Source organism: Xiphophorus couchianus, chromosome 6, assembly GCF_001444195.1.
Source record: "Xiphophorus couchianus chromosome 6, X_couchianus-1.0, whole genome shotgun sequence".
Classification (NCBI taxonomy): domain Eukaryota; kingdom Metazoa; phylum Chordata; class Actinopteri; order Cyprinodontiformes; family Poeciliidae; genus Xiphophorus; species Xiphophorus couchianus.
This window is the reverse complement of record NC_040233.1, coordinates 15167646-15191189: the sequence shown is the minus strand read 5'-3', so window position 1 is coordinate 15191189 and position 23544 is coordinate 15167646. Positions and strand designations below refer to the sequence as shown.

The window sequence follows — 23544 nt, the reverse complement described above, 5'->3', positions numbered from 1 at the left end:
AGATCAAGAAACAGAGAAGATAGGTCAGGGAGAAAGTGGATGAGAAGTTTAAAGCAGAGTTAGGCTTTAAAACAATACGACGAGCTTTGACCTTCTCACCAACCACTCTTTAATTCAAATCTGGCTTTCACGGAACAATGGAAAGAAGAATCAATTGTTCACCAAAACCAGAAGAAGTCTCAATTTTAGTTTGCAGCAAGTCATGTTGTGCAAAACGGTGTTGTGGCCTACATGTAAAACTATGTGGCAAAAAACTAACACCTTCCAACTTCCTCAATACACCATTTCAACCATAAAACAGTGGTGGCATCATCTTGCTGTAAGGAAGCTTTTCTTCAGGTGAGACTTTATTGGAAGAAACATTGATCTAAATACTAGCCAATCCTAGAAGAAAAGCTCTTAAATGCCACAACAGACTACAAACAAACATCATATTTGTTTAAAGTTTTGATCTGCAAGAAATAATTTTTATGGTTGTATCATCACAAAAGCTGAGGAGGTCTAACTACTTTGGAAATCCTGTCAAAGGCATGTAGTTCTCTTTCTTTGACTTTCTAACTTGACCTACTCTTTTAACCAAAGATTTTTTTAATGATGCTTAGCTTGAATCTCCGCAAATGACTTGCAGACGTCTACAAGTCATTTGTGGATTTTCAGGATGGCTCAACATCATCATTATACTGTAGATATACATCTACATCTTTTCCTTTGCTGCGCTTTGTGTTTTCGCTGAAATAGTTGGTATTTCATTGAATATATTCTTTCCTCTACTAAAAAACTTTTTGTTTCTGGCTGCAGCATAAACCAGTTGCATAATCAAACTCTTGCTGTACAGATGGACATGTTTTGTACATGGATATGTACAACCTTTTTTCTTGAAACATGCAATACTTTTTGGACATTGCGATCAAGAAGTTTTGTTTTATTTATATCAGTTCATGGAGCATGGTTCCAAATTCATCTGGTTTCATTTTTGATTTTGTGAGCTAGACTGCAGAAAAGACATTCATAAGATGAACTGGAGGGGGGGAACAACTTTTACAAGCTTTTTTTTAGGTTACTATTCCTATTGGCTGAATGTTCTTGAAGGTTCTATGCATTCACATATGTTCTATCTGGTCTTTATAAGAGATTTATAATCATCTCTAAATAGGCTTTTGTCTTCCAGACAAAAATCCTGACCTTAAATTTCCTTACTGATATTTCTTAAACAAAGATGAATAATTTCTCTTAAACATATCAAAAATGTCTTCTGAAAAGTAAAGTAGATGTTCAACAGATGTGTACTCTCCACTGATGAAAGTTCACTCACCTCTGAATGCTGAATGCTTGAAGTGGTCCCAACAAGTGGACCCGTCTGACCTATTTTCTGAAAACATCAGCTAATAATTATCTGACCACTTAGGGCAGAGTGATTGTGTGTTGAGCCGTTGGACTTTAATCCCCAGTTGGTCAGGTGATCATTAATTGTTGGAGTAAAACAGTGATGTTCCAGCAAAAATAACTTACGTCCAACAGCCTTCATTTACTTACACATGCAATCTACAAAACAGGAGCAGATCACATTCTTCATAGACCTGCCATAGGCATGACAGGTCTTGATGTTTCAGAAAATGTGCTTTATTATTCAAGTTTAGAAGCAAGTAAGGTTATATTTTTGGATATGCCAACATCTGTGGCAGGATAAGAAACAGTATGGCAGCAGCTTTTACAATTTGAACTGAGTTTGTCTTTTCTTTGGCTCCATGGTAGTTGGCACATAGCCAGAATGTCTGGGTTTTAAATCTCAGATGGTTTGAGTCTTCGATGGGTTTTTATGTTCCTCCACAACAAATGTGGTTTTCTCTGGATCCTCAGGTTTGTTCCCAAGTTCAAAACACTTGTTAGGTAAACTAGTGATTCTCAAGTGACTTCTGGAGTAAGTCTGCCTGTTTCTTTTTCTTGTGTGTTGGTTCTATGATGCCTTCAAGATCCATTAAGTTGTTTAAGTCGCCTTTTGACCAATAACTGCTTTGATAGGCTCCAGCTCTCTCACAACTCTGAACAGGACAAAGGCACTACAGAAAATAATAAAAGAGCTAAATTAAAAATAATTTTCATGACCACAATTTTGTTAGTCATGCTTTATTATTGTAAAAAATTGCTGAAAAATATTTTAGATCATACAAACATGCTGTCTCTCCAAAACAAAACTCGCTGGTTGATCATGCGGTTTAGTGGAAGAAAGGGTCAAACAGGCAGCTTGATTTCTTCAAATCATCCTCATATTATGCTTGTGCTTCTGCGTCATATTTGCTTCATCTTTCTGATTCCAGACATGCCGAGCGTTTCATGAATGTTCCAAAAGTGCAGCAATCACTGCTGAGCATAACAAACACCCAAACAACTCGATTATCTCAAAAAACACTGGGCTGTCACAGTTACTGTGATGAAGTGATGTGGGTTTGTTTTTTATTTCCATGACCTCGCCTTTCCCCTGAGAAACCTCCACCCCATCCTGTTGTGTGCTTATTTCTGGGCCTCCTCTGGAGAACTGGAGGAATGTCTGTTGGGGAACAGTGATTGCAAATAAATAATGGAGATGTAATAAAGGTTTTCTTTTCTGAAGGCTCAGTGAAAGGTTTAGGCCATTTTTATTTTGTTTTTTTCACCAGATATTCCTGTCGGTAGTGCGTGCTTTTAAGAATGCTTGCTGATGCAAGGAGTTTTTGAATATTTGAAGTTTGAGCAAAAATCCCCTTGTTATTAATTATGGGTCTCAAATAAGATTTACGATTGATGAATTATGTAGATAAATTTATGTAATTCTATTTCCTTTAAAATATTGTAGTCAAGTAGCCTTCTGCTTTCCGGTTTTACAAAGAGCACATGCCTGAGCTATTTAAAAGCCCCTCTGTACCACTCAAAGCACACACTGATGAATAATATATGGAACAGAGAAACCCAGGCACTAAATGCATCTTCCACAAGTGGAACTATAAAGTCTGTCTACACCTCACATGGGGTATTACATTATCTTATTTTAGTCCCTTTACCTGTGACTGTCTCACTCAAAAACTTTGAGGATGTATATATTTACACACATGCCTCTTGCCTGAACAAACGACACACTAATACCCGAGACGTGACTCTCAGTGTCAGGTGATGCTCCAGATCCTTGAAAAATGCAGGGACATGTGAGAGGCCTCTAAATATAGCAGCATTACCATCACTTCTCCTGTGTGGTCCTGTAATTGTCATGTTGCACACAAACCCCTGACCTGTTTGCATCTGTGCTATCTTTCCTGCTCACATAACAAACCTGCCACTGATCTGCATTAAAAAATGTCCCACAGAGCAATTTGAGACGGCAGATAAAAGAGTTTTTTTCACCTTTCCTGTCAGGGTTGGAGCTGATAATGAGCCGCCTACTGAGACACTAGTCGACTTTGCCACAAGGCACGCCCTTGTATTGTGCCGCATATCAATATAGGGCAAGGTCAAACTGTTCCTCCCATTCTCTCACTATTGTTGATCATCTTAGGACAAAGCACCAAAAGTACTTTTTTTTTTTTTTTTATATTAAAAAAGCACTGTGTTGGGAATATGAACTCCAGCTCTTGGAGCCTTATAGAAAAATTTTTCTTTGCAAACCGAAAGCATTTTTATGTGGGCTAGTATAGTAGAGTTCAGATTACAGTTATCAGTTATGTGAAATGTTTGCAGCTGAAAAACAATGAACATGTTAGATATTCTCACATTCAGTTATTTTATTCACTATAAACATATTTTTCTCCAAAGTATTCTCTTATGCTGATGACATACTGCAGCTCTTAAGTCATACTCTTCTTTGATTAGGACTGAAAGGCAAAATTTCACACTTAATTCAAATCATACGGCATCAGAGATCCTCCACTGTGCCTAACAAGTGATATGAGGTGATTTCATACAAGGCCCAAAATTATTCATACTCTTGGCAGATTTTCTTTTTCACTTATTTTAATTCAATCAAGAAGCTCATTTTTCATATGAATTCAATCAGGGTTCTCTTTTTTTTTTTTTACATCAAAAATGGCATGTTAAAAAAATAATGTGTGGTCCTCTTAAACATCAATGGAAAACTCTTTGATTGGTATTACAGCAGTCAACTCCTTATAATTTCTGACCAGCTTGCTGCATGTTTCAGTTGAAATATTGATATCAATGGATATGGGTGAAGAGCTTTAAGTCTTTGTGGCTGAAAAGTCTGCTAGCTATCACCTGGATCTTCAGCTCCATCCAAAGATTTTAACAGAATCAAGTTGGGACTCTGGCTAGTCCTACCTGAAATGGCAATAACACTTCAAGTTAGAAGATATATGTTTGTGTTTGTTTATATAGTTAAAAGTTTACTATAAGACTAAATCTACAAGGGCTATGGATAATGACTTGAGATGCTTGGAGATTTTTTCACCTTACTGTAAGTGGTGGCCAGACAAACTTCCAGCCTTGGACGCTGAAGTTCTAGTTATCTTAAGCTCAATAATTATTGCCCTGACTGTAGACATAAGCAGTTTATATGAGAATTACAGGATGGAAAGACAGGCAGTGATTTAAAATGAGTGAAATTAACTAGTCAGAGTTTGCATTAACAGTTGCCGGCTGGACAGTGATGCAGTAATTTGCACTGTTGCCTTGCAGCGAGAAAGTCCTAGACTCAAATCTATTTCTCTTTCTGCATGGCGTTTGTTCTCCCTGTGCATGTGTGGCTTCTCTCTTGTTCTCTTGCTTTCTTCAGCAGTCCCAAAACATGCATGCAAAGTTAATTGGTTGCTCTGAGGTACCCTTAGAAGTGTATCTAGGTGTGTTCATGACTGCATTCAGAACAATCTTACCTGATTTGCTGCCTAGATAAGTGGGTTGGTGGATATACAGTATAATATTAAGGTAATGAGTTTGTGTGATGAAAACAAACACACATTATTATGTTTGCCATTAATTTCTTTAATAAAATAACTCTTTGTACTTAGATGAGGTCATCCTATCTGGTAAGACGGAGCAGCAGAACCACCAGTCCTACTAAACTAAATCACATCTAACATCTACAGAATTTGCATCCATAAAAGCAGTGTGAAAACGGCGCTTTGTAGCACCTGGTGATGGAGATTTCTTGGATGTAATGTTTCCCAAAACTCATAGTGTGTATCTCTGCAGCAAATCTTTTTACTCAAGTGTGATTTAAACCAGTGTGGAGTGAGTACGTGTTTTAAACCGAAGCTGCCTTAAGGTCCAGGCAAAAATAAGGAGAACTCATAAGTTGCCTCAACCCTTCAATAGTCCATTGATGAATGCATTCTAGACTTCACAATCTAAGTCTTTGGCAGAAAATCACCTATTGGGAAAATGTGCTAATACGATGAAGCTTCTTGTGTTGGAGAAGGAGACCTTCAACGAGTTGCATGAGACAAACACCGAGCAAGAGGAAACCTCCACACTACCAGGACAAAACAATAGCAAAAAGGTTGAACGATGACAAGTACAGAGAGAGATCTGCTTGCTGTCTGATCTGAAAGAAAAGCTGAGAGGGTTGACAAAGAACATAACCATCTGCATCAGTACACTGATAACCTGAGGATGAAAATGACCGAGCTTCTGGTAGAAAGGAAAAAGAGTCAGAGAACAAAGTGGAGATGGGGGGAAAAAAAGAAGAGCAGGGTGGGATATTTTACAATTATAACTGGAAAAAGAACAATTTCAATACATAATGAAACATTTTGAAGAGAAGACAGAAATAAAGAAAGACAAGAGACTCCAAGAAGGAAGGACAGTTTTGGAAGAAGAAAGCTAAAAAACACAACAGAAAGATCAAGAGGATGAAAAAGTACAACTGCTAGAAAAGGAATCAGTGGGCATGAAGGTGGAGGCTGCAAATTGCAAATGAAGTTGTACTGGAGAAAATGAGTAAATACCCCTAATTTTCTCAGTGGAAGGTCGAGAACTAAAAGAAGCTGAAAGCAAAAAAAAAAAAAAAAATAGAAAAAGAGCCACACACCTTTTTCTCCTTCCCTCTTTTACCCTTTCTCCTTCCCATCCCCCTCTACCAGTCACCTTCTCACTGTCTGCTTCCCAACTCTGCATCTTTATTTCCACCAACTATTGTTAATATGAAGCTATTAAAAACATGTAATCGGTGGATTGGTCTTTATTGTTTACTGTGGTACCATTGTGTTTCTAATATATAGTATTGTTCTACACATTGAATACGACTGAACTTTATTAGCACTGTCTGCTAACATGCTATCAGCTAGTTTTTCACATATGCATATCCAGCATATGTGACTGAATCTGACAAAGACAGATAAAGGTTAATTTGTGACTCATATTTTAAAGTAACATTTTAATAATCACTCTTCTATTTCTGGAAGAAACAGAAAAACTGTCTACAGTAATAGATAAAATTTTTTCAGGTATGTCACATTGTTGCATTTTAACTGGTCTAAATTTACAGTATTTTGAACTTAAGTTGAGCCAAACAGTCTGAAAGACAGACACAAATTCTGCTTTTAAAGTCCTTGTTGAACCATTAGCTTTTATTGTTATAGAATAGATCGCCAGTTGAATATTTTTCTATTTTGCTTATTTTAGGTCTTTCAGTTCTATTTCTATTTCTACAAAGTTAAGTAAGTTAAGCAAAAAACAATAAAATAAAATCTAAAAATACATGAGTGAAAATAAAGAACATTTTATTTTCATTCATCTTTACATGATTATTTTTGTATAAAGACAGAAAGTAAATCATGTTCAATACATTAACAAAGTGAACAAAGGTTTTCATCATGTTATTAATAATAAAAAAAAAAACATGAAGGTTTTATGAAGAATTAGTATTTTCATAGAATGGAGCAAGTTGCACCGGGCATGTACATAAATATTGATTAAATGTTTAAAGCTTTTATGTCCATAATGTTTGCAGTCTGCAACGTTTTGCTTTAGTAAAATACAAAAATTAGAATAGATGTTTGTCAGGACAGATACTCAACCTTACATCATCCATATCATTATGAAGGTCAAATAATGCTGAACGAGTTGTTGATGTCAGTTTTCTGAGAAGTGAATGTCCAAACAAATTCACAGATAGGTGAAAGTGAGCGATGCAATCAGACTCCTAAGCCGTGTTTTTTGCAAATGTGCATAATTGGGCGGTTGGAAAATGACTCAGCTAGTATGAAGTATTTCAAATGGTTGCGAGAGTATACTGTTTGCTCTTAAAAGAATATTGTTTGGGTTTGAAAACGTGCATCTGAACACATCGCAGAACATCTGTAGCTGGGTTGGAAGACAAAGCCAAAATAAGGAGGATGCACATAGACAACTTAGCTGAAATCAGCAGAAAACAGAACATGATTTAATACAGCATTTTAGTTTTACCTTCGTTCAGGTTAAGACAATTGGAGATTGATAAAGTTGTAGGAAAGAGAGTTAATTCCAGATTTATACTAAAAGAGGGAAAAGCAGAGTAACAGTGATAACTAAACTGTAATGTACCCGCTTATCCTTCATGTTGCTTTAATTTTTGCTAAAAAAAAAGATTATGAAGTTTGAATTCCCAATGTTCTTATTCTTTTAAATATTATTGTTATTTGTTATTAGCTCTTGGTGCAAAAAACTGTGCAACTAAAAGAGAGAGCAGAAAGCCCACGTTTGCAGTCATTCAGTCGACGTTTCATTATAAAAAAAAAAAACTAACAAAAACGGCGCAACTTTAAAGTAAAACTGGAATCTTCTGCATGGATGACTACTAATCTGGTGTGGAAATATATTTTTGTGATTTGATTAGAATAACCCTTTAAAATGTATAAATTGCGCGCGCGCACACACACACACACACACACACACACACACACACACACGCCGGCAGACAAACACAGAAGCGGATGCAGTAGTGCAAATAAATTATTTGCTGTCCACAGAATAGCTATGTATGCACACATACACACGTGCACGCGTCCGCACGCGCGCACACACACACCAACAGTGTGTGAACACAGAAGCGGATGTGGCGGTGTGAATCAATAATGCTCTGTTGTCACAGGGTGACATGTGAGCCATGGCAGGGAGCAGATGGCCCCGGGGTGCCTAGCTTCCTGTTAGCTGTGCCATTCGGCCTCAGCGCAAACACACACACCGCTGCACACGCACACACACATCCTCTGGGATTTCCCAGTGCAACTAACCACAGCACTGGCCATTAACAAACAGAATGCCATTATTGGCTCCTCTCCATACATATTCTGCTGCCCCCCAAACATCCCTAGCCCCTCTCTGGAAAAAAAAATAAAAAAGTGACAAGAGCCAGATGATAGTAAGTAGGTTTCTCTTCTCATCGCTGGAGGTCTGGAGTAAATAATTCTCTGCTCCCCCTCCCCAATGTGATTTTTTTTTTGGCTACAGAGCAAATACCCCACAGGAAATCGGATCTGTTCCTCTCAGCACTGAGTGAGGTCAGCCGCTGCTCAGATATCACTCTGTCTATGTTGTATTGATTGAGTGCTTCCGACGTTTGGTGTCAGGGTCTTTGAGCAAAGACTCAATTAACAGCCAACCAGTGACCATGCAGGTCGCGTACAAAATTCAGCCTGCAGTTAAAGTCGACTTTGTGGGACGCTTTTTATGCTTGGGCTCTCGTTTAAGCCGGTGTTGCAAGATCGGAAAAGCTTCCACCTTCCCTGCTGAAGAAAATCCTCCCTGAAGCATGATGCTGCCACCGTCGGGATTTACAATTAGGATGCTGTAATTGGCGTGCAGTAGCTTTCATTCTCACTTTCTCACAAAGGACAGAAAGTTAAATTTGGTTCTCATCTGACCAGAGCACCTTCTTCCATAAGTGTGATGTGTCCACCATCCATGTAGGCGGCACCAAGCCATGTACTATGCCTTTCCATCACCAGTAGGTTTCTTTGTGACATTCTTTCATGAAGTCCAGATGTGCGGGGTACAACACTCAATGTTTTTCTGTGAACAGATTCTCCCACCAGAGCTGTGGATCTTCCCATTTTTGGATGAAAGATAGAACAGTCGTTTATGAGATGTTCAAAGCTTCATAGATCCTCAAAACTTTATTCCTCTCCTGTCAGATGTGTGTCTTGATGTTCATCGTCACTAATGTTCCTTAGAAAACCCTCAGTGGTTTTCACAGAACAACTACAGAGAATAAAGAGCAAAAACAGACTCTGGCTGCTGGATAGGGAACTTCTTAAGGCTGTGTGTTGTGTGTTGATTTTTGGGGGGGTATCAGAGTAAAATGGGGGTTGATACAAAAGTGCCACACTGTTCACATTTTTATTTGCTAAAATAATGAAAACCGTGTGCAGTTTCTCCTCCACTTTTCAGTTATGCTCCACTTTGGGTTGGTCTGTCACATAAATAAATAAAATACTGTGATGTTTATCGTTATAACATGACAATATGTGTTGAAAATATAAGGGATATGAGTGATGTCTTCTCGGCGAGGGTGAAATGAAATACCCAAACAGACACACGCAGTCTACCCCAAAGGGGAGAACTTTAATTGGTTGTTTGGCAGAAATAATGACAGATACCTCAAAGAAAATGTGGATCTAAAAAGAGAAGGACTGACAGTGAATCTTCTTCTTCTAAGAGCTTGTCATTTCTTTTATTTAGGGTTGTGTATCAGTCATTTTATGTCAGATCGGATTTTTTTATAACGTCAGTATTTATGTCGGGCGCCGTATTGCTTTATTGGGGAATTTTTTGACTTCTGTCTAGACAAGGCTCGTGTCTGCAAATCTAACCACCAGAATGTTAATCAACTCTGCAAATTATCCTATAAAAGGCCCTTTTTTAATCTTTCACGCTTCAAGAGGCTATGTGGTAAAAAGGCTTCAAAGAGTGACACCAGTAAATGTACTCCTCAAGCTTAAAATCAGCATATTGAAATCAGCATTTCAATATGCTGATGTTAAAAGAAGACTCCAGCTGGCGCTGTGTCACATTTTTCAGCCGTTTGTGCGAACCCATTTTCTGATACCAGCAATCTGACCTTCAGGGAATCCAGGTTTAAATTAAATGAGTCTACATTCCTGCATTCCAGGGAGGAAAAGAGGGAGAAAAATATTCCTGCCTGAAATGGATGGACTTTGATCAGGAGGTGCAGCTAACAGGGCAGTGGTGTAGGGGGGCAGGGGGATGAGAGACGGAAAGGCAGGCAATAACTAAAGGCTTATGAAGTTATAAACAGGCAATCCTCTTATTCCTTATTGTCAGGTCGAGGCTGATGGCTACTTTTGTAGACGAAAAAGTTGAATGGTTGACAATGGGGTTGGCTGGGTAAATGATTAGGATTTAATTTGAGTTAATGTTGAAGTGAAAGTCAAAAATTAATACTAGAAACTTTGGATGAAAGTTACTTGTTAAAGTCATCTGACTTGAGCATCATCTGATCCTCAGCTGATCCATCTGCTGACTAAAAAGCAGATAGACATACTCGTGAAACATCCACATGGGCGTTGCACAGCACAAAGTAAAAATAAGCAGGTATGCATGTAGTTGAAACCAGCTGTTTGCATAAACTGCATAAAATGAGAAGCTTTTTGTCTCACAGTCTTATATTTTAGATCAGATAGGATTACCTACATTATTTCTATTTGGAAAATGCCATATTTGGACTCTTTATATACATCCTTAGTATTTTGGATAAACATTTTGTGTGGGCTTTGTAACTCCGGTTTGTAGGGCAGACGGTTCACACACACCTTTATGGATCGGACCCATTTGTCTGTTTGGAAGATTTATTTATGCCATAGCTTTAATTTTATATTTGATGTCAGTAGATGTTTCCTCAATATTTCCTCATACTGTTTTTGCCTCACGATGCCATCTACTTTGCGAACTGCACCAGTCGATCCTCCAGCTAAACCACCAGACGACATGATACCGCCACGCCCAAACTTCACAGTTGGGTTTGCAAACTTCCCCCTATTTCCTCCAAATATAATTGTGATCATAATGGCCAAACATTTCAACTTATTTGCTTCATCAGACAAAAGACATCTCTGTGATATGAAAACTGGAATCTATCTTTTTTTTTTGTTGGTTTTAGAGTAATGGCTTTTTCCTCTTCAATTGACCTTTCAGCTCATGTCAGCACATGTCCGCAACACAAAAGCTGTATCTGAACAGAATAATGACTCGACTGGTATTTTTATAATGTGCTGTCTCAACTTTGTCTTTGAGTACATTTTACCATGAAAAGTTCGAGTTTGGGTCTTGTTGTCTGAGTACAACCAGGCTGCTGAGCAGTCTCTGATAACAGGAAGCTCATGCAAGATAGAGATGTTCTATTTCAACAAAAGTGACACAGACCTCATTTGTTTTCTGCACATTTTCTCACTGGACGATCACTGTCACAACAGACAAGCTAATTGTAATTCATCAGGTAGGATGTGCTTGTTTCCTTTTGGTCTTTGCAGGCAGACAAGGAAGGTCACACGGCTCTGAGTGAGCCAGCCTGTTCAAACAATTCCCCTGTTTTTCAAAGCCTTTTGCACAACAGACGCAGCTCTCCGCAAGGCCTCCGAGTCACATTGAACTGGAAATAGATGGGAGGAAAAATGGCATTCGTCTCTGCACCAAACTGTTGCCTTGGACTCAGATTGCTTCACAGAAGAGAAATAAACCTCAACTGTACTTATTTTATTACATAATCGTAATGTGTGGCATAAAGCTGAGCTTTATGCTGGCTTTCTCAGTCCGGGTGACTAAAGCTCACTGTGCAGTTGTTTGTCTCTGCACATCAATGCATTCCTGAGATTCCTTTCCCCCAACCTAGATGAAAATCAGCTGGTTGCCTAAGAGAGGTCAATGAACTTTCTCCCAGTATTCCCAGCCTTTCATAAAGGAAAACAGGGGGAAATTTGAGAACTTCGTCTAGAAGTGGCAACAGTCAATCCTAGAACAGACTCAGGGTACATGCTTGGATTTCTCATTTGGAGAAAGGCTCTCTGAGAATATCCTTCCCCGCCTCTTCTTTCTTTTAACATTACCTCATTCCTATGGAAGTTAGAGAAGTTTTGTCATGCATTTCGCAACCGCAGTCCGACTGTGAGAAAGCTTTCTGACTTGTCTCTCAGCACCATGTCCATTTTTAATCTGTCATGAAAACAGGAATAGACACCAAAATAAAGTCTCAGTCTTATTTCTGTATGTGGCGTTGCATCATTTGTTTGTCAGATATGTCATTTGCCTTAGGATATGTATGTCAGAATTAAAGTGGTGTTTGTTTATGTTCCTTGTTCATTATCAAAAACTACTGAGTTCAATATCAACGCTGATCCTACAAATGGTAACTGTTGATGTCGGATCAATAAAAGGGGATTTCTACAGTCATTTCCAAAGTGAAAGTTTATGTACTTATGAAAAACAGATGAGATATTTGGGAGCTGGGAATTTCCCCAAACTCGATCATCATAGAATGTACATTACTAGGAATGGCTTTGCAGTGATCTCAGGTGAAGAAAAAACTACCTACATCTTAGATGCAACAAACTTTAATTAGCATGTTAAATGCCCAAGTCAGTTGTGTTAAGCTAAAATAAACCCAAAACAAATACACTGAACATGTATGGCTTGTTTTTATGGATTGTAAGAGGAACATAGATTATTTACAAAATGACAACCAAACGAATATTCTGGAGATCATCCAGTTTAGTTTTAGTTACAATCTAGCCACTTGTAATCATTGTTGCTTAACTTAGTTCTAATCATAATCAATTAGCTCCTGAAATTAAAGAATTACGTGACAGAGGAAGACAGGGCTGCATGCAGCAGCTGTAAACACTTGTTTTGCAATAAAAGGGCCTTTCTGTGTGGCGTTTGAATATTCTCTCTGTGTGTTTGTGGGTTTCCCCTGGGTACTCCAAACAAAAACTCCCACTGTCCAAAAACAAGGATGTTAGGATAATCAGCCTCTCTATATCGCCTTTATGTTGTTGTTGAGTTCTGATGGCCTGTTGACTAGTCCAGGGTATACTCAGTGTTTAATAAATAAATGATAGATTGAAGAATACATGTTAAAGGACAGTTATTTCTTCCACTTCCTCAAGTGGAAATTAATTAAAGTCAGATTTTGAATTAAAAATGATAGACATATAATTTTATTTGATACAAATTTATTTAGATTTGCTTTTGCAATGCAACTTCAAAAATACAATATTCTAAATAGGACATGAATTGTGTCATTCAGTCTGAAACTTCAAGTTAGCACAATTTCCAAAATGACTAAGCCTAAAACAATCATTTCAGCTTCTTGTCTTCCTGAACAATAAATAAATGTTGAATACCAACATTTTTCCATAAGTCCCGTGTTACTGCTAAATACTATCGATTAAAGCTTTGTATATTTTGAGTTAAAAAGCCTTAGCATCACCTGAACTCCAAATTAGTCGAATGACTGAAAAATTCTCAAAATACCATTCTTCAAAACTTATTAGAAACAGGAAATGTAAAGACTTTTATGACACTCTGATTCTTATCTATTGTGAGAAACAATATCCTCATTGTTATCTGTCCAACGAAGAAACTTCGACTTGATAAGATTTAATTTCCCTGCACTGTTTGTCTCAATTTCACTGTATTATAAGTCCATAAGAACAGACCAGAACAACAGCGTTTGCCTCAATGCACAATGTTGCTTTTTATTCAGAGCCAGAGCATAAAATCACCAAACTCCAATTGTCAAGCAAAGCGGTGAAAGGTTCATGATCTGGCTCCTGTTCACCATGCAGAGTTGACAATGAACTCCTCTGTGCGCCAAGACATTCTGCAGTCATTCTGAACAACAGCAGAAGCTTCAGTTACTTTCTAACATACCTGTCTACAATAACTGACACAGAAAACCTAGGAACTGTAAGAAGTTTGACTTAGTTTTAACACCGACTTTAATTCCAGAGTTTGCAGGAGAAAGCAGCTTTTGTCTGTGACTTTGTGGAACATTTTTAATGACCTCCGTCTTTCCCTCTCTCAACTTCAAAGGCGTTCCTCTGGGAGTCGTACCTCTTACGCACGATTGTTTTCACTGACATTATCAGACATCTGAGATCGTCTATCTGCCCCCGTCCCAGAGTGTGGTCTCGCTCATTTACATGGGCGCACAGAGAACACAGAAGAACCTGAAACCGGGCCCCTGTGTATTCGAGTCACACAAACCGCTCAAATACCGTGCTGCTAAAGCTTTCATTTCGCAGATGACTTTCCAAGACCTCTCCTGTATGAAAGAGGAGACAATGGGAGGCGAGCTTTGATGTTAGGGTACTTTCTCCTCTCCTGACAAGATTAATCCTCACCTGGATGATGTTACATTTACCTTTGTAGGGGAAAATACAGGGGCTATTCAAGAAAAAAAGCAAATAAGTCTAATTTCTGTTAAAGTAACTGTTGGTAGTTGTATTACAGATTCCTTGTGTCATATCCCTTGAATTTTTGTATATTTATTATTTAGTCCCATTAAAAGCTCTAATCCTAATGCATTTTAGGTCAGCTTAAATGTGATTGAACAACACAAAGTAGCAAAGGAAGGAAGGAAGGAAGGAAGAAAGAAAAGCAGGAAGAAAGGAAAGAAGGAATGAAAGATGTGTCAAGTCAAGTCATTTGTATAGTACATTTCAGCAACTTCATAAAATCACAAGAAATGCATAGCATGACATTGATAAAAGCCTCTGTTGTTGCAAAAGAGAAAGAACATATTTCATGGATACTTATTCATCCTCATTTTCTCCCTCTAAGTAAAATCCAATGTAACCAATTGCCTTCAAAATGTCGCCTAGTTTGCAAATAAATTTTGCACCTGCATATTACTTAATGTTGGTATAAATCAAGCCGCAAACATGCTGAATGTCCTATCATTGTAGGGAAACATGTTGGTGACAGGGTATCATACTGTGGGAATGTTTTTTTTTTCCTTCAGCAGGGACAGGGAAGCCGGTTCAGACTTGACAGGAAGGTGGAAGAAGTGAAATACAGTCTGGGAGAAAAACCAGGTAGAGCATAAATAAAAGACTTGATGGCATCTTCCGCAAGGACAATGTCCTCTAAATGTCCCAGTCAAAGTCCAGAATGAGCTTAGTTTGAGCTATTTTGCTAAGGACGGTTAGAATGCAAACCCAAAAGGCATGCAGCTGTGACGTCAATGAAATGTAGTTGTACAGCTCACCAATAAGAACTTTGTGTTGCTCTCCACATAAAATCTCAAAGAAATTCGCACACGCTTGCTGGTGTAATGTGACAAAATGGGGAAAATATTCCTTAACATAAGAACACTCTTGCAAGGCACTCCCTGAGAGTCTCAGATGATTTGATTCAAAACAAATAAAAAGTCTCTTAGTTACAGTGTCCTTCAAACTGTAGCTTTGCCTCTATTCACCTCCTCTTTTCATGGAATTAGTATGACTACATGTTTGGCTTGCCTCAAGTCTTTCCCTGGCTACGTACACAGATTCTGATCTGACCATACTTGGGTTGGCTTGGTTCTAAACCAGACAATGATGTCATTTGTGCAGCGCTTGGTACAGGAAGTGACTTCACACTGGCTGAACTGTTGAGGTTCCTTCAACAAAGACTGCCTTGCCCGACTGAAAAACCTCTTAAGGCTGAGTAATCCAGTTACATCAGAGCTACTAAACATGTCATTTCTATCAAAGAACTCTGTGTTTTATTGTACATCGGGGAGAACATTCACAAGGCCCCTCTGGAACTGGTGTGCTCCCACACATCCCAGTCATGACTCCATATACAGTAGCTGTTTTTGGCTCAGGCTCATACATCTATTTCTGGAGACGTGGTTGTGTGGTCTTCAGGGTCAGTGGATCTTACGTTAAAGGCTTGAGGCTGCATGCCGCCTTACGGCAGGAAATGAGCCCCTCCTCTGGATTGTGTTTGTTACTGGAGAAGCAATAGGCCACCTGGGAAATCTGCTGGTTCCCACGGTCTCCATCTACGGCTCCTGTCAGGCAGAGCAGCTCAGCTGAAGAGGCTCCCAGGCTTTCTTCATGTGCCAAAATGAGATGGGCTTTGTTGTGTTTTTTTTTCTATAAGCAGCAAACCAAAGCTGATAAAGCAGCTCTGATGTGGAAAAGTTTTAACTGGGAATATAATCATTAACTTCTTTTCTTCCACTCAATGTTTCAGCGCAGTTCAAAAGGGCCACTTTCAATTACAAAGTGGCTCTTTAAACAAGTGCCCCTTTACATTCCCAGTTGCAACATGTGAACAAAACTGACCAGTCTGGAAAGTGTTCCCCCCTTATTCACATGAAGACGGCCAGCTTTTCTTTCTCTTTTTTTTTTTTGCCTTTGCCTGTTACACTCAGATTAAAGGCTGCAAACTCAGATGAGGTCCTCACCCAGCCTTCAAGTGGCAGACATCCTGTCTATACTGGAAAGCCACTCATGCACTTTAGCACACACCAGCATCCACCCCAACACATGATGACTCAGCTGCCCTTTTCCACTCGCCCTCTGCTCTTGGACGTCATCTGTGGCCTTTTAAATGGACTGAACAAGGGGAGGTGAGAGGTGTTTTATTAGATTGGGAAGCCCTGAACAAGGAGCTTAGATGAAACTTCTCTGTATTTATAGCGGCACAGCAGTTGCTCCGCTGTTAAGTCCCTTCCTGCTCCAAGGCAGCCGGATAGGCGGACATCCACTGAGGAGGAAGCATCTTCTTTTAGCTACCATGTGTATTTTTGGGGCAATTTTTTGCCGCCTTTTGTTGACAAAAAGGAGGAGGTGTGGAGGATATTGGACTGATTGCAGAAGGAACTGAGTCACAGAGATTTATTGAGGGGGTAAACAATTGTCTACTTGTAGTTTATCCTCTTCTTTGACATCTCAGCCATCTAGAATGGACTAATAATAAATCCTGAGCTTTAATGAAGATCACAGGGAAACCAGGAGAGCAGATTAAATAAACCCTATGCAGTTTATTTTCCTCCAAGCAAAGTTTATTCTCAGCCATTCATTTCTTGTTGAAAAAGATGTTGAGTTAAAAATCAACACACTTAACAAAAATTGATTAGCTCATGACTTTGAGGTCCAGGTATGTGCATTGAAGATATCCATCATTTGGTAGTGCTCTACAAATTGGAGTACTTAATTCTGTCTTTAACAGCATAAATAAAACAAAGACAATACAGCATCTATCTATACCCCTGCACCTTTCCAAATTGAAACAGACATTAATGTATCTAGCAGAGATTTTCTATTACAGACTAACACAAGTGACACATATTTATAGACTGAATGGAAAAGGATACAAATAAAATCCAAAATGTGAGCCAGACATTTTTGTTCAGGTTGTCCACATCAGTGGTTTGTAGAACTGCCTTCTGTTTTTTCTGAGATTCTTGGGAAGTCATACTGTTTTCCTGACAATTGTCCAAAACTGTGGGTCTGGTCGCCTTTACTGTGGAGAGATTGGATTTTCTCTACAATGGGAAGAAAAATTAACGATTGCCTCTATTGCACAAATTAAAACTCATAATTGCAACAGCTACTTCTGTTAGTTTACATATAGCAACAAATGTGAATGCATAAGAAGTCATATTTGTTGAACCACTTTTAAACCACAACTTTACCAGCTTTGCACATCATTGATGTTTTGTATTCTTTTTTACTAAGTAAGCGACTTCTGAATGTAATTGATTACACTGGACCTTATTTATTCTGTATATGCGGCAGAAGTCATCAGGTCAGGACTCGAACCTGTGACAGGACTGAGGGTCTTGCTTTAACCCTGCGCCATTGTAGCCCTCCAACAAATTTATATTTTCAGAAGAAATGTGAAAACCATGTGTATTTTTTTCTTACTTTTGACAAATATCCACAACTTTGTGTTTATTTCCAAAAGGCTAACGCGTGTGATACCTTTACAATATGCTCTATGGATCTGGAGTAAAAACCAGAGTCTTGTGTGTAAGGTTACTACTCCTGTTTATCTGGCAGCTACAGACAATGAATAATGGAGACAATAAAAAGCAAGCAGTGTCATAAGGAGAGTGGGTGATTTACTGGCGATCGTGTTTCATGTTCCAGCGGTGGAAGCTCTCTCCCATGGGAGAGCGAGCTGTTTTGTAAACACACAAATGCTGCCACCGCTGCTGCTGACGCACATTTGAATATTTATGAGCCTTTAGGGTTGCATCCAAACGTCAAAAAAGCTTCTCCTTTTACGTCTGAATGTAATGACTGTTGGGAGTGTGAAACCTGAGTTTGCAGAGAAACTCAAGAAGCCAGAAAACTAACAAGGTTTTCCATTCCTTATGGTTCACGTCATGGTCTCTCTTGCGCTCTCTCTCTTTTTTTTTTAACAAATGCTATTATTACTTTTATTCTTTCACATGAGGAGAGGTATGGTGCCTTTGTCGAGTATTAACAGCCTCTAGCACATCCAAAGGATGTGGAGATTCAATGCAAACATATTGTTTTGGACATCTATGACTGGAATAGTATACATTATTACTGTTCCTTGTTTTATATTTGATAAGGTGGCTGCTGAGATATTCTTTAACATAATTCATTTGTGACTTTTTAGTATTTGTGAAAGAGACTGAAATAAAAATATAATCATGTCACTATGAGCAGCTATTCAGGTAATCCAAGCATTAAGTCCAAATTAACAACTTTAAAATATGCATTTACATAAAGGAAACAAGTAAACAAAACAAGCACTAGGCTCTTTTTGTATATGTGCATAAAATACAAGGTAATCGCCTACCAAAAAGTGTGAAAACAAAAGCAAAGTGAAAAATAAAAACTGAAGAAGTCCTGGTTAAATATGGAGATGTTTTTTTATCCAGCTGTGGGTTGAGAGATAAAGGCGGACATCCTTCTTTATGGGACATTTATAAGAACTAATTTATCCTAAATGCAACAATGTTACTCAGTTGTTGACCACTACTCAAACACAAAGTTGTGTTTGTTGTTTGTTTGAAAGTTTATGATCCACTTTGAAGGTCGTGACTTAAAACACCAACACAACCTCATAATCTGCAAAAAGCAACGGGAGACCTGCATGAAGTTTTGTCCATGATAACCTCAAATAGTATCTGTGACGAGGGTTCCTATTGCAGTCATTGGAGAAGTAACCTTTATTATGTGAAGAAAATTCTCACACAGCTCTTGCTCTGGTCATAAAACACCTGGTTAGCTTGTAAAATGGATCTCAAGTCTCCATAACCCAGCAGCACCTCCAACAAAATACATGGGGACGCGGTTCTACGCCCTCCCAAGGTCAACAAAATGTTTGGATTGCATGTTCAGATCTCCATGACAACCTTTAGATGGCACCGAATCAATTCACCTTTACAAGTCGTGCAAGTTTACAACTTGCACTAAGTTGTAAACCCAGTGAACATGTTGCAGTTTCATTCAGTCATTCCTTCTTCCATTTCATACCCAGGAACTTAAACCATGGTGGATCAGGGCCTTTTTCTTTGTTGTTAAATATTGTTGATGAAAGATGGAAAGACATTAAATGTCCAGAGTTATCCAAATTTTTAATGGTAAAGATTTAATTATTTAATTATTTCCAAAAATGTCACAGTCTGAATTTAACAAATAATTTCTAAATATTTGGTGGAACTAAAAAAAAAAAAAGACGCAGGAAACTGAGGATTTGAACCCCATCAGTTTCTATGAAAAATTGCTTTCTTGCATTTTTGTTTTGGTGAACCAAGATAAAATAAAATGTAAAAAATTTTCTTGCCAATTGGGTGATTAGTTAATGGTCCTATGTGGCTAACCTGATCTACTGTATTAGCATTGTTGATCCATTAACGTTCTTTGCACAGATGATGTGTTGCGCTCCCCAGTGAACTTTGTCACCATTTGGCTGTTTGACCATTGTTTCCCCAGATTGCAGTATTGTCACAGGTCAGCGAAGGGCTCTCTGTCCGCTGCTGCAAGCTGTTTTGTGCCTGCTGACACAAGGGGATTCATCGGGTAATGAGTGTTGCAACAAACTCCACCGCCATCTCAAATTTTTATCTGGGGCCAGTCTGTGAAGGGCTCCCTGGGGAATTGATTTTATTTGACCTTTTTCAGACAAGCAGCAGTTGACAAGTCACCCCTTGTGTCTAGTGAGGGATTTCATTCTTTTTTCTTTGTAAATGTGGATACAATATTGAGATGAAGCTAAGTTTATTAATAGATATGTTGATCTGAACTTATGAATTATAAGGACATTAATGCTTTCCTGGCATTTTCCCCCTTTATACCCCTCTTTGGAACTTCAAAAGGGAGTTTTGTTTGACTCTAATTAGGTGAGAAAAAGTCTGCAAGAAGCTCATTAAAAAAAATCAAAGAGGTGCCGAGGGAGGCAGCATGTGCAATATTGGCCTATAAGTGTCCTGCTATGTGAATGGATTGAAAATAAACAGAACATGCGGGGAAACCTGGTACAGTGGCGGATGTAGCAACGAAGCCACAACAGGCTCCTTAATTACAAACTGAACTTTAACCCACATCCCTTTCACTCCGTCTCCTCCAGCCCACAGAAACGTCACAAAACAGAGATGGCCAGCAAATCATTTTAACAGCTTGGGCAAATTACTGCTTGTGTGTGTGTGTGTGTGTGTTTTTTTTTTCTTAACACAGCTAGACAAGCGCGCAAGATGAATCATTATTATCCCAACAGGTTGAGGGATTACTTTCAAAAGCACAGCGAATACCCACAGGAACAGGCAAATGTTTGGTATTCCTGTCGCCCGTGAGACAGCATCCGACCAATCCAAGGAGGCCGGCAGAAGAAAATCCCTTTGTGTCCACGAGGAAGACACCAAACAAAACCCAGAGGTGTCGAGCATGTGAAAAACAATTCAGAGGTTAAGGACGAGATCTGTCCCACTGGTGGGAAAAGCAAATTGTGTGCGGAGCTTCTAGTCTGAGTAACCATGACACATGAGCGGCCTGTTTCCAGCCTGTGGAGAAGTGTGGGACCCCATCAACTCCTCACAGTTATGTCCATATGAGTGTCTCAGAGGGTTTCATTGTGTGTGAAGAAAGGGGCGGGATACAAACCTGGGAAGGCATTTTTCTTCTTGGCTTCTTGCTCTCTGTTGGCTGGCTGTGACCTTTTAAAAGCCACTGATCCAAAAAATGAAGACTCTGAAAGGCTGCTGTTTGGACTCTCTATCCCAAACACACACCTGCTGCTGATGCTAGCGGGCTTTGCTGCCGCGGGAGCTTTTGTTGTAATGCAGATGTATTGTCCTGTTCGTGTCCTTGTCAAATTTCAGCGTGCTTTTCTCCACCTGCTTATCGCTGCTTTTTTTTTTTTTTTCCAAAGGCTTGCATTAACATAATGCCCTTCGGTGCAGCAGGAGGAACAGGGACAGAGCAGAAAGGGACAGCTTCACGGTTTGTTTTGCTCCTTTCTCACATGGTTGCTGGAAACATTGCCATGTGGGCGAAAAAAGTTCCAGGAGCTGAAGTGGAGCATGTCTCGGTCCCATGATACTCACCTGACATCCCTCCCCTTCTCCTCTGCCTCAGCTTCCTTTCTCTCCCCGGAGTTAGTTTGGAGTCATTACCATCCACGCCCTTCTGGGACTTTATTCACATTCCCATTACATCTCTTGTGAACCCCTTTCTATAATTGGCCTTCTTTTGTTTTAGACTTAAATAGAATCTATGGCGACTGTCTGGGGCCTCTCAAGGACATTCATCATGAGCTTGCTATTTTGCTGAGCCGTACTGGTGGTCAGTCACATGCACACATGCTGGATATGAGTTGTATCCTCAGTCAAGTGTTATTTTAGTGAAGTAGGTGGGAAAAGTGTTTCTCAGCTGAAGGTGGAAACCTAAGATTATCTTCTAGTGGATTTAAAATGTACATAACTTGGATTTTAATGTTGATATATTCACCTAAACTGGAATCATATAATCTAAAAAAAAAAAAAAAGCTCAATTTTATGCTTGACAAAAAATAAATAAATTAATTATCTGTAAAGTGAAACCAATTCAGCATAGTTTTCTTATGGCCAACAGGAGGCTTCTTCTATTGTTTCAAGAACAAAACTTAGTTGCATAGAAGTGAAACTAGTGAAACATCCATCCATCCATCCATCCATCAATCAAAATGGGCATATAAGAATAAAAATATGTTACATTTATAAAAACTACCAATTGTTTAACTATTTGCTAACTTGTAAATTATTTGAGGTCCTTCAGCACTTTATAATGATTCTGCCGTGAAATTGAATGACATAGTAAATCTTTACATTTTGAATTTTTCTACTGAAAAAGTCTACCTGGAGATAACTGTATTTGTTTTAAAGACATACTGTACAATTCAATATTCCAATTCCCATTAGGCAGCAACACCAACCAGTCTGCAAGTTTGTGAAATTTTTACCTTAAAAGAACGGCGACATGTGATGTGAGGAGGGCTTTGTGACTTTTTGCTGCTTTGAATGAATGAAACGTTTATGTGTAACAGTGGTGTACCATCAGTTTGAACTTGTGTTTAATGCTGAATGGTTAGCAGTTTGAACTATAGTGACCCCTCATATATTGATGACTACTGAATAACACCATTCCCTCTGTGGGTGTTAACACGCTGACATTGGTATTTTGGTTGGGTAATTAAAAAGACCCTGTTGCAGTTAAAGATACCAGAGGGCCTAGGCGTGCGGGATTCTGCTGATTCTTCCTCCCTCGTGTCATCAGACCCCGGCCTCAGGAATGCCACAGAATGGGAAGGGAAACAGGAAATACTTTTGTCTCCCCACAGCACTTCAGTCTCCTTTTATTAGTGTGGCGTGTTCTTTTTTATTTTGTTCTAAGAAATCCTGTATTACAGCCATAATGGATTGATTATATTGATAACAAATTCCCACGAGAACTAACACAGCGATGTTGCAAAGAATCAAACTTCACAATTCCCCATTATTCACAGACAGGTCAAATGGCAGCTGAAAAGAGAGACATCAGATCGACTCAGCTGTACAACTTTGCCATGTAGCGATTCATGTGGTCAGCCTTGTAACAAAAGAAAGAATACTGAATGGCTGCTGCTGGTATTTCCTCCCTTAAGCCTCTGAAATGTAGCCTATTGTACTTTGGTTAAAGATAATCTGCCTTGGAGTGTGTGTGGAACAGCAGAGAGCTTAGCACCATTACTTCCTGTCCAGCTGTTCTTGCTGTCACTGCTTATGAGCAGACGTCTGTATTTCCTCATTTGAGACACGCTGCCGAGGCATTCGCTCCACACACGCACACACTCTTAATTTGCAGCCTGCCTCTTTAAACCCCACAGAGTAACAATATATTTTTATGCCAGGGGTGTTATATTGTGGTGACTCCCATGTTTGGCTTGGCTGGAGCCTGCTTCTGGGTATCTCTCTTGGAGCCTGAGCGTAGGCAGGTGTAATGGATCTCTCTTTAACATGGGTGTAATAACACTCTATTTCCACCCATGTCTGGTAGCGGCAGGGGATTTACCTTTTAAAGGGTAATTTCACATAATTCTGAAAAAAAAAAGAAATCTGCCTCACCTACCTTTGGTGCCATTCGT

The 23544-nt window shown here is 39.0% G+C and overlaps 1 protein-coding gene across 1 annotated transcript in view; it reads left to right on the top strand.

Moving 5' to 3' along the window:
• bcl2b (BCL2 apoptosis regulator b) overlaps window positions 1–23544 on the top strand; it is a 36188-nt gene that overhangs the window by 8604 nt on the left and 4040 nt on the right. The gene's annotated exons all lie outside the window — the stretch shown is intronic.